Raw genomic sequence first — 9,619 nt, forward strand, 5'->3', positions numbered from 1 at the left:
GTGCTACACCTGAGAAAGTATTTTTCTTCTGAAATCTTACCTGTCTTGTACCCTTACACCACACATCAGATTCTCTGCTTCCAGTATTTATGAGAAAACACATAACTACTAATAAAGAATTTAAACTGAAGATTTACCAAAAACTCCATAGATAGAACAATTAAATTAAATGCAAGCCACCCAAAAAAATTTTTCTTCAAAATTTTCTTTTTTCTCTTTATGGCTATTCTTTCTGCATTTCCTCTTTCCTTTTTTTTTTTTTCTTTTTTTTTTTTTCATATCCTACTGTTTACCAGAGCATTCACTTAACATGAACCCTAATACTGCACACCCTTGCCTTGTTCTTTATCATGTCATCAATTCCTTGACCCCACACTTTAACTTGTATGGCATTTTCCCCTTGGACATTACCACTTTTCTGACTTTCTTCTAATAGCTTCTAAAATAAGAGGTGGTAATGAAAATAGGAACTAGTCATTTGAGTTTAGGCAGCCTGTTCTTAAAGGACTGAATTCAAAAGAAAGCATTTATTTATTAGTACTACAGACACTCTTGGAACAAATACCAGGGAGCAGAGAGGACAGGCAGGGTCTGGGGATTGTCCGAGACAATTAACTATAAAAGGGGTTTCATTTTATATGATTTCCAGGGAAGCTTGGAAAACAAGTGTATTTTTATGTAGCTTTTTTGTTTTAATCTGCATAATTGACACTTTTCTAAAGACTCTTAGTTGCTAACATACTGTCCTTACCAGATTTTTTTTAAAGCAGCTTCTCCCGCCCCTGGAGAATCTAGAAATAGCCTCTTTTCATGGAGAAACAAAGAGTAAGTTTTATGTCTCTCAATCCATCTTTACTTGAATAAAGAAATCACTTGACACTTGCAAAATAGCAGGTTTAGTTTTAGAGCCTTAATAATGAATGTTTTCCAAACCAGCACTGTTGAATTGAACCCAAGATAAGATATCCAAATTCTATTACAAGTCTATCTTGCCTAGCTGTAAACCCACAGTAAGTTACCTACCTGCTTCACACCCCTCCTTTATTCTTCCTACTTTGCAGTGGATATGTGAATTAAATGGATAAAATCTGAAGTGCTTCAAATTTCATTGAACGCCTCAGAGAGGCAATGCAAATAAAACCTCGCTTCAGTACTTGGTGCTATAAAAACAATTATAAACTATAAGTGTCTGGAAATGTAAAGAGCTTTGTGGAGTGTTTGTTACTTTTGTTTGTAGTTCCCTTATACAATGTCTGCAGCCTGTAAGATTGGCTTTTGCTGAAGTATTTCCCACTCCAGCCGCAAGGGGTCTTCTCCTAGCAATTCAGATCACGCAGGGGCCCCATGATCCTCTGTATTCATTTCGGCTTGCTGACAGAAAACACAGATCATCTATGTCAAATTTCCATAGCTAACTATAGGGTAGCAAACAAACCCAGAGAGATTTGGCTTTCTCTGTGTGATCGTTGAAGCATGCTGAACACTAAATAGTTCCTGTAAACTACACAGCGCTGCATTTTGTATCTTGGCCCCCTTCCAGATTTTCACAGTAATTCCTTTTTGTCACCTTGCCCAGTCTTGTTCAGTATTTATGCTCCTTCCCTATTTACTTGTTTCCTTTCTTTATGTTTTTCAAACTTGAAATTTTTGGCTCACATTTGCCTTGCAAACAAAGGTTAGGAGTAGAAGAGATGGGGGAAATAAAAGAGAAAGGAAGAAAAATAAGTCAGTCATTAGTAGCAATTCTCCTGAAGTAATGGAAAGTATGTTTTTCAGTTCTGAGTGTCAGGACTGGTCCCAGACAAAGGCATTCGACTGAGTGTATTGGGAAGTCTTTAATTTGAAGCCCTGAGCCAGCTAGAAGATTAGAGGCAGAGAACGCTCCAAGAAGAAGATAAATTCTATCCCTATCAGTAGCTCCTCTTGGAAAATAAGCCCTTTGCCATGTAATCAGTTTTGTAATCAAAATGGAATACAGATATATCTTGTCATTAAACTCTCTCAGCAATGAAAATAGTTTTGGCACGAATCATGAGTTCATTTTACTCTATACATGATACCTCAAAATGTTGGCAACTTCAGGTTAGGGCTTTTTAAAAACAATTATGGAGTTTTCTAAACAGTTATAATACCTTTTGGGGTTGTTTTTGGTTTGGGAATCTCACGATGTAGCCAGGCAGGATTCGAACCCTCAAACCTCCTGCCTCAGCCTCTGCACTGATTGGATTACAGGCCTGTGCCACCGTGTCAACTGCTATAATACCTTTTTAAGATGAGAGCCAACGCTAAGGATAACGTCTGTTTGTAGTAATTAAAAATATTTTCTTCAAAACATGTGTGGTAAATAGCTTTGGCACCTTCTACGGTGTTTTAGATGAATCTAAACAAATTTGCTCCTGTTTCAAAGGTCGTATGTACTATAAAAGAAAGATATTTCTCTCTCCCTTCCAACCCTTCTATTATTAGCTGCTAACCAATTCTTCTCCCTCATTGAGAAAAACAGGAACCATCTGAAGAGATGTGCTACATCCTCCAATACTAAGTCTACAAAACCACAAGCACCATGTCCCATATTCTCTGCCTTTGCTCCTATTACAATGCTCCTCAAAAGCTAATTTCTCCTCTTCTGGACTGAATCCCTTTCTTGTCCCACCTTCTTAAGGAATGTGCTCCTTCATGGTCACTTCATGTACTGCATTATCACCACTTCTCTAATAATCAGTACAAAAATGTGTCACATGACCTCTACCTAAAAAATGTCCAGCAGAACCATATGCAGTGGGTGGCTCAAGCCTGTTATCCTAGCTACTTGGCAAACTGAAATTGGGAGGATCACAGTTCAAGGCCAACCCAGGCAAAAGAAATTCAAGAGACCCCCCCCCAATCTCAACCTATAGCTGGAGGTGGTGGCATGCACTTGTCATGCCAGGGAGGTGGAAGGCTGAGTTTGGGAGGACTGCAATTCCAAGCCTGTGTAGGCAAAGAAGTTCCTGAGACCCCAACTCAATGGAAAAAGCTGGGCATGGGAGTACATGCCTGTCATCCTAGCTACAGTGGGAAGCATAAAATAGGAGGGTCCTCTGTCCAGGCCAACCTGGGCAAAAAGCAAGACCCTATCTCCAAAATAACCAGAGCAAAAAGGACTGGAGGCATGGCTTAAGTGATAGAGTACCTAGCAAGCATGAAACCTTGAGTTTAAATCCCATACTGCCAAATAAAAGGAAATAATTAATTAATTAATTAATTAAATATCTTAAACAGGGGTTGGGAATGTAGCTCAGTGGTAGAATGCATTTAGCATGTGCAAGGTCCTGGGTTCAATTTCCAACAACAAAAAAGCAAATAAATAAAAAGATCAAGCAAACAAACAAAAACACTGTCTTCAGCCTACAGCTCCCTTCCATTACAACTCCAGTCCACTATCACCATATTTTCACCTCTCATTTACGCCGTAACCCACCCATGTGATATCTGACTCCTTCACTCCCACAAGGGCCACGTTTAAGTCTACCAGCAACCTCCTAGTGACCAAATCCACAGTCACCTTAGAGGATCTCCAGTCCCATGGCTTTTGAGTAGGATTTTTCCTAATGCCCAGATTTGGAGAATAAGTTCAAAAAGGAAAAAAGTGAAATCATCTATGTAATTAGCATGCTAAGAAATTCCCAAAATTTGAAGACAGACACCTCACTCAAGGCTTTCTTTTAGTAAGCCCTTTTAGGAAGTTAAGAGCTGCATGCTCTCCTCTCCTATTCATTCCCAGCTCCAACACTATAAAGGAAAAGTTAGTGGGCCTTGTTAAGAGACCTAAACCAACTACTTCCTTTCCTCTGGAAGATACCAGAGCAAAAGTGATTTAAAAAAAATAATTAATCTTGCCCCTTCCCTATTCCAAGACCTTCAAAAGGACATCAGGTCAGTGCTGGGGGAAAGGGAAATGAGATTTTAATTGCAATAAAACAGAAATATTAACCTGGACCAGACCAGTCTTTAAAGAACTGAAAATGGGGCTAAAAGTGGGCTTCAAGTGGTAGAGCACCTGCCTAGCAAATGCAAGGCCCTGAGTTCAGCCTCCAATACAGCCCAAAAAAAGAACAGAAAATGGCAGGAGCCCATCCACTGTATCATGAAGAAATGAAAAAGAACATGCAGCAGAGCAAAATGAAATGCAGTGCTTGAAGAAAACAAACTAGCTCATTCAGTAAATCAGTTGTATAATTGAACCATATGTTGATTCCCAAGTTTGTACTCTAAACAAGACCTCTCTTACAAGCCCCAGAGGGATACATACAACTATCTTCCCCATTTAGATAGCTAAAATACATTTCAAAGTTAACACGTCTCCTACAAAAAAGATTCTTGATTTTGCCTCTCAAACTTATTTCCCTATGTCATTTATATCCCAGTAAAGTATTTGTTACCATCACCCATTTGCTTAAGCAAATACCAGGAGTCATCCTTCATTTGCTATTTTCTGTTACTATCATCAACAATTTCCATTGATTCTATTCCAAAACTTATCATTGATATGTGCATTTTCTCTATCACCCTTACCCCAACTATTCAATATCTATAATCCTTTCTTTACATGGCTCCTAAATGATCTTTCAGAGCACAGCTAAGCAAATGTTATTCTCCTGCTTAAAATTACCCCTTAACTTCCTATCACTCACACAAAAATTCCACATTCTGTGCCAAATCAACAAGGCCCTTACACCTTACCTCATAGTACTCTCATTGTCTCCAGTTACATTTCCTGTTCATAAAATACCCAACCATATTCCCATAGGACCATTGCACTTGCTATTCCTCTGCCTGAAACCATTTGCTCCCATGTATTTAGATGTCTGATGCAATCTCATTCTTCATATAATCATTTATCCTCTCAGAGAGCTATTTCCTGATTAATTTATTTACTTTGTCCAGTCACATTACAACCTTTCAGATTTTTTGTTTGTTTGTTTACATTTTCTGTAAACAATAGAAAAATGGAACAAAAACTAGGATTAGTGGCAGTGTCCATAACTTCATGTTATATGCAAGTTGACTGTATTACAAATAAAGCATCAGTAGCTATGAGAATTCAGAGGAAGGGGAGAGCTATAGGAGGAGAGGTTAATCAAGGAAAATTTCCTGGATAAACTTACATTTGTCTAGATGCGGCCATGAAAGATGTCACACCAAAAGAGTGTTGTTTTATTAATTTTATTTCTCAGATATCCTTCAGATCCATACCTAATCTCCATCTTTGCAACATTTACATATTAACATTTGCTATAACAATATTTACATCTCACTTGCTGTCTTTATATGTTATATTTACTATCTAACTTCACCCCCTCCCATCACATTTTATGTAATCCAAATATAGCATTTAGGTATTTAGGTGCTAGCCATGCTATATGTAATGCTAAAATCTTTACATTTAAATTTAACTATTTCAGATCAAAGTGCTAGAGTTTACACCCTCACTTTATTGTCCTGGTAATAACAGGACAGCTAAAATGAATGTTTTTCTCCTTTACAACTTTTTTTTTTTTTTTGGCAGTACTGGGTTTGAACTCAGAGCCTCACTCTTGCTAGGCAAGTACTTTTATTACTTGAGTTACTCCACCAGTCCTGTTTTTCTCATTTAATTTTTGCAAGGTGCCAAATGCCAACTTTGGCAGCCCATCTTGCTAGTAGTCAATAACCTTAACAAGCACAGTAATTATAGTCAATCATGTCTGCTTTAGTTCATCGATTACTTTATTATTTCTTTTTCAGCTTGCAAATGAAAATTCCCAGTATACACCTTCCCAGTGACATTTTTCATTAACCACCCTATCAATCCCTTGAATATATTAATAATCCAGAGTATCTTGTACTGATGGTTCTCAAATAACTTACTCATGCAATTTTTAAATTCTCAAAGATATGGAACATCTAGAATAAAAGTAACATTTACTATCATTGTAACTTCTTATTTCAAATTACTTAAACAGGAATATATAATACTACTCCTAAAAGATTAACATACTCAATTTTTATACAGATTTTAAAATAATAAAAAAGTTGTCCTATCTTGTAATTCTAACTTCAAAAGTCTTATCTCCTTTTTCTGAGCAAACGAAGATAGTAGATTTTCTGGTTGTGCAAATGTAAAGCAAGCCTAACCTAAATGTGATAAAGGAAATGATCCAGGTGTTTCATACAGAGAAATTTATGAGTTATGTCTCTGCAGAGTTTTATTGTTTCTTAAAGGAACTGTTTGTTTTCCCTATGTGAATTTACAAAGTCCTCAAACCCATCATAACTTACACCCTCTTTATAAAACAAATATTTTTCAATGGTCCTCTTTAACATTCTGAAGTGAAATTCATAGTTACTAACTACATACTGAATATCTATATTGAGTCATTCAAATATATCTTATGTATGTCTTCTCTATATAAGAATATGTATATGTGTAAATTATGTATTTACATTTCATTATGCAAATACTCAAGCACACTTACACTGGAAGACAATAAAACTGTTTTCCCCTGATACAAGAATCACTGTGAATATGACAGCAGTGAAGGTAGAGAGATTGATAAGGGTGTTTTGTATTATCAACAAATACCACAAACAGTATTACAGTAGTGATGTGATTATTCTGAAATGGTGAATAACTCTTGAGACAATAGAGAACAAAATAAAAACAATCTTCCTTTGATATACCCAAGTGACACATTCCTAAACACTCGGGGTATATTAAAACTAAGAAAAAAAATTTTGTGTTCATAAATAAAATCATATAAGGGTGCTAGACTTAGAAAATTATAAGCAAAACATAGAGGAATATCCACTGAAATATTTGAAAGTTACATGGGATGTGGACAATTCTCCATTTTAGTGAAAGTTCCACACTTACCAAACCCTCTATGCTGCATTGGCTTGACAAAGATTCTTTACTGGACAAACTTATACACAGTTTCTGAACCTTCTCCCTGGCCCATCTGAGTGCTTCTTTATAAAATCCAGTTTTAGCAAAGAGCCTAACTAAAGTCAATTTAGCAAGATCCACCAGTAGCCCCAGATATCTGATAATCCTCAAAATCTGATCAGGTTCCTTATTTCCTGCTATATCCAGGTAATGTCTGATCTTCAGCAAAAATTCTGTTAAGTTGCTTTAACTAGAATTCCTCTTATCCCTTTTGAGTCCTCCTGTTCTTGGCTATAAATTCCTACTTGCTCATGCTGCATTAGGAGTTGAGCCCAATCTCTCTTCTCTACTATAATATCCCATTGTAGAGGTCTCTACACCTATTGCAATAGTACAAAATAAACTCTTTAGCATGCTTTAACAAGTATCACTAAGTAATTTTTTCTTCAACAATCTGCAGCCAATTACATGCCAGTTATACACTGATACTACTGTGACAATCAAAGCTATGATAGACTATTGCATGTTTACAAGAACCCCGAGGCTGAAATGAAAAAGGAAAGGGGGGGGAGAATAAGAGAAGGGTGAAGAAGAGGAAAAGGAAGAGAGATGCGGAAAAGGGAGGGAGAAAAAAAGAGGATGAATTCTATAAAAGGCTATAACTGTACTGGCACAGCACAACCTAGAATGAACTATTAAAGTATCAAATGTGGTATTAAAAGAATAATTCAGATTCCTAGGAAATTCACTAAGATAGCTGTGCAGTTCTCTGGGGAGAGGCTTTTTTTTTTTTTTTTTTTTGTCTTTTCTTTTTTGGTGCTGGGATCAAACCCAGGGCCTCACGCATGCTAGGCAAGCGCTATACCACCGAGCTACATCCCAGCCCTGTGCAGTTGTCCGGAGAAGAGGAAGTAGTGGGCAGTACCCATAAAACCAGGCCATATCCTATGATCCTTTCTCCCAAAGAGAATGGATATCCCCATTGTTATTTATTCTGAAGAAGGACTGATTATAGCACGGGGAAGCCAGGCTTTTAGCCAAAAAGAAGGAAAAGTTCTTTTTTTCTCTGAAGTCACATGGTTTGGGAACCTAGAATCCAGAATTAAAAGACAAGTTAGTGAGTATCCCACAGTGGAGAGGCAAGATGACATGTTCATAAGAGTAACAGATGGAAACAAGTTCAAGGAACACTTTTCAATGATGCCTTGAAAATGGCCCAGAACTTGAACCAGAGGGTACTGAGCCAGTTACAGTTGTAAGCTTTTATCTGTGTTGTCTTTTCTTTATCCTGCCTCTTTCTATAAGCTCTAGCTAAAATGCTATCCCATAATTGCTGGGCATGATGGTTCACATGTATAATCCACGCACTCTGGAGGATAAGGTGGGAGAACTTGAGAATTCAAAGCCAGCCTGGTCTACATAGCCAGACCCCATCCAAAAAGAAAAGCTATGCCATGAAAATTAAAGAAAAAGCCTGTGACCTGGCTGGGATGGAATGGTAGCCTGGAGACCAGGACAGGAACAGTGGTATAGCAGCAGGACAAGTACTACACAACAAAAAATACAATGGACCTCTTCCTGAGCACAACTGAGAAAGCTCTAGGATGATTTGGAAATAGCCAAAAAACACTTCAAGGAGGTAGCTCAGGCATTTAGTCGAAACTTCAGCATTGGAATCCATGCATTTAAAAGAGTATGTGGCTTTATTTTATAAACCAAATGTTGAGTCTCAGACATTTGAATTATACATAGTTAAGTCTTCAATAAGTGGCAGCTATTTTTAAAGCTAACTTCTTAGTAAGTGTTATTTACTAAATGAATATGGTATCCTAGGCAGGCTCTGCATCAATATTGGCAGGAGCAGGTGGAAGACAGAGAAGGGAGCAAGCAAGAATAGAGCTAGGAGAACTCACCAAATTAGGTAACCCCCAAGCAACAGCAGCCCAATCAAAGTGGCTTGAGGGGTCAGAGGATATGGCAAACTTGTATTTACTTAGGACCAGTTATGATGTCCAGAGATGGACAGTCTAGTGAGTGGAGCAGCAGGAGTCTCCTAACAACGTTACACTGTGTTAGGTTGTGGTGATGCCCTGGATGGTTTGTCTGGAAACTGGCAAGACTTAGGCAAGGAATCAGAACCCCAGCCAAGTTCATTGAGCAGAAGCACAGTCACCTAAATTGAACAACGGTAGAGAGTTCAGAAAGGAGGCTGTGATTCAAACGCCAGGTCTGGCACTAAAATTCTAGATCCTTGGGAACTGGGTCTGGCTGAGGCTGCACATTGCAAACCTTAGAATGTCCACAGGTGAAAAAGGTTGAGATAGGCCTTTTTTCATAATGCAGCTTTAGTCCTTCTCAAGTAATCCATACAAATGCTTATCATGTCCTGAGTTGTAAGATCCCTTTTCATATATCCTTAAGAGAAAATAACTAACTATAGCTAAACAGCTAGAGAATCAGAACCTTTTCTACAAAGTGCCTGGATATGAACGATCCTTGTTTGCATGTGCAGTGTTTTTACGTAAAAGTTTAATGCTTTATTATTAAAATAATTCATATTATCAAATAGGAGTATTAGTACTTCTCATGCATAAAGCAGGAACTTATGTTTCAGAAATTATGCATAGCAACAAGCTATTGAGATTTTTTAGGCATTCTAAACAATGACCTAATTAATACCACTGATTCAAAAATAAGGAAAATCTCAGTCAC

Source organism: Castor canadensis, chromosome 7 (genome assembly GCF_047511655.1).
Source record: "Castor canadensis chromosome 7, mCasCan1.hap1v2, whole genome shotgun sequence".
NCBI lineage: Eukaryota > Metazoa > Chordata > Mammalia > Rodentia > Castoridae > Castor > Castor canadensis.